The sequence below is a fragment of the Chenopodium album genome, chromosome 3, assembly GCF_948465745.1.
Source record: "Chenopodium album chromosome 3, dcCheAlbu1.1, whole genome shotgun sequence".
In the NCBI taxonomy this organism is placed as follows: domain Eukaryota; kingdom Viridiplantae; phylum Streptophyta; class Magnoliopsida; order Caryophyllales; family Amaranthaceae; genus Chenopodium; species Chenopodium album.
Window position 1 is genome coordinate 76,930,356 of NC_137836.1, and position 2,973 is coordinate 76,933,328.

At 33.4% G+C, this 2,973-nt stretch overlaps 1 long non-coding RNA gene across 1 annotated transcript; it reads left to right on the forward strand.

Annotated features, from left to right (window-relative positions):
• Window positions 1-514: 514 nt before the first annotated feature.
• LOC145617516 (uncharacterized) lies at window positions 515-2,498 on the forward strand. Its single transcript, XR_014107750.1, has 4 exons — window positions 515-679; window positions 1,828-1,947; window positions 2,022-2,112; window positions 2,194-2,498. It is a non-coding gene; the product is annotated as an uncharacterized LOC145617516 (long non-coding RNA).
• Window positions 2,499-2,973: the final 475 nt, after the last annotated feature.

The window sequence follows — 2,973 nt, forward strand, 5'->3', positions numbered from 1 at the left end:
CAATAAGGAGGAAATTACGCATCCCAAAACACATTTTATATGGTAAATATCTATATTTGTGTAAGAGTAAAAATTATAAAAAGTTGATATTGTGAAAGTATAATATGAGACGAATCCAACAAGATGCTACTTAACTATATTTTGCTTAACGTATAACTCATATTATATGGTCAAACTAGAATGATGAATAGTGCAAAAAGTCTATTGTTACAATATTAATAGAACGGAGGAAGTACAAATTAATAAAATAGATAGTTATATCCTTAAACTAAATACAAATAAATAGAATACTTACAATACTAGAATCCTAAATCTATAACCATTATAAAACATGCAAAAGAATTCACTGTAGCTGGTGAATAGTTCTTTTGGGTGCTATTACATAGATACCCTTAATTTAAATGAAATGCCAAATTTTCCCTTGCTGCCAGTTGTTTGCCATCTTGCCCCAACTTTACTGAATTGCCAATTATGCCCCTTCTTCCCACCGACTTACTTGGCCTTGCTCTCTCACCGACTTCCTCACCTTCTTCCCCTTCTGTCTGAAGGAAAAAGGGTCAGAGTATTTAGGGGAAACAAGGAGAGAGAAACCTAGAGAGAGAATCTTCTGCAACTCAAGACCAACGATTATCCTTTCGACGAGGGTGCTTCGATTTTCCGATCTCGTCATATTCATCAGGTCCGATCTCATTTCTCTTTCTCAATTTAGTTTCAAATTTTTGGGCTTTACTTATTCGATTGTCGTGGATTTTTTGCATATATGTTCCTGTTATTTTCGATATGTTTTTGAATTTTTTGGGTTGAATCTTTGTGGGTGTATTTCTGATTAATCGTTTTGTTTTCAATGGGGTTTATTTGATCAATTTGTTTTCGATTTTTTGGGTTTATTTGTTCGTTTTTTTTTCGATTTTTTAAGGGTTTATTTGTTCTATGTATTTCCGTTTTTTGGGTTGAATTTTAGTGCCTTCTTCGATTGTGTGGTGGTTTTTTTGGTGTTGAATTTGAGTGATTTATCATTTATTTAGGTTGATTTTTTATCTAATTAATAGCATTATTATCTGATTTGTAACAGAATTCTTGATCTACAGGTACAATTCCATCTTCCCATACTCTTTCTTGTTCTAATTGGTTGAATTTTCATCTAACCTTTAATATGAATAGCTTACTTGTTATTTTTTAAATTTGCCTATATGCATATGGTGTTTGCTGCCAAAATTTATGTTGTCAAGTTAGATATTGCTGTTATGAGTGACTATAGAGGGTAGTTGTTGTTTCATGTTGTTGTCGCTGTTATTTTGGTGCTGCCCTGTCACTGCTGTTCTGTTCGTCCAAAAATCATTGACCTGAAGTTGTTTTTAGCTCATAGTACCTTCATCAATGTTTTTGATCTCGAAAAGTTATCCAATTTAGGCTCAAGAATTTCTCGATTTGGAGTTGTGTGCTAGGAGTTATGCCTTCTGGAATTTACTGCGGTCTGCTACGTACCCTGGTTCTATCGCAGCGTGCTGTTATTGCTCATTTGATGCCTATGTGGTGTTGTTGTGTTGAGTTGGTTGGGGTGCTAAAATGAATGTTTGGGCTTCTCTTATTTATTTCGTCTTCTCTTCTTCCATTTATTTACACATTAGTTATAAAGTTAAAATGTGGGCAAGCTATCAATCTAAACTTTCTTAAAATTTCAAACCGTATGTAAATAGAGTAGTTTTTTAATAGGAGATCCAATATCTTCATATTGTAAATTACATTTTTGTATGTTTTTTTTTTTTTTTTTTAACTGTAAAGGTTGGTATCAGACCATGCTTAATGTATGCTAATCTATCTTTGCAGCTATTTTATCTGAGAAGGAGATGCACTTGACTGGAGTTTATGATTTAGTTGCTGTGTTAACTCACAAGGGTAGACGTGCTGATTCAGGGCACTATGTTGGTTGGGTGAAGCAAGATAATGGTTAGTGGTGGAAAAACATATGTTTAAGCTATCTCTGATACGAAGTATCATTCTAGATTTTTCAATGCTTATAGATTTTGTTGCTTCCAAGCAAGTGGATTGAGTATGATGACAACAACCCAATTCCCTAACGAGAAGAAGACATTGTGAAACTCTCTGGGGGAGGTAAGCTAAATGTCTACTGACCTGCTTTCTTACGAAGTTTACTTCTAAGCGCCGCTTTCTTATAGATTTTGTTGCTTCCAGGAAACTGCCTTAATCCTCCAATGCCTTCAATTTTCAGTATCCTTTCATTCTTTGGCATGTATCTTTCTTTGTTTATTTATGTTTAGTCCATTTCTCAGGTTTTTTTGGGTGTTTAGTCTGTTGAATTTGAATTATGGGATTTGGGGTTTTATTTAGTATTGTTGGATTTCTATGTTGAGGGAATAAATGAATTTATTTGTGCACTTTGATCCAAAAGTGGTCATATGGCGGCAGTGTGGTTGAGAATTGGGTGTAGCTGATTGTTGCGACTTTGGGTGTGTGGGAGCATGGGAGGTTGGGGTTTGGGTGGCCAATTATATTTAAATTTTTTTGTTTTCTTTAAAATTATTTATCTAACTTCTACTTTAACTGAAATCTCTTTACAGGATTAATGATAATTTTTTGGCTTGGAATAAGCCCAAAATTTTATTTAGGTCAACGTGGATTCTTTGTAAACGTCCATACTTTTTTTTTTTTTGTTTTTTTTTTTTTTTTTTTTTTTTTTTTTTTTTTTTTTTGCAGAAGATGTCCTTACTTGGAATAGTGCAATATGGTCTCTTAAAACTCTTAGTGAGAGAACACAACTAAGAGGCCTTGTCTAAAGTAAAATCTAGGATGTAAAATATTTATAATGACCTTTTTTATTAGTTCTTAAGAAATATCAAATGTATCTTTAAAGCTTTTTTATAATTTAAGGGGCCACACTTGATCGTTGATTCTAATGGTTATGACACACCATGTAAACTGCAACTACGTGTTGAGATAGCGTGAGTGCGTGAC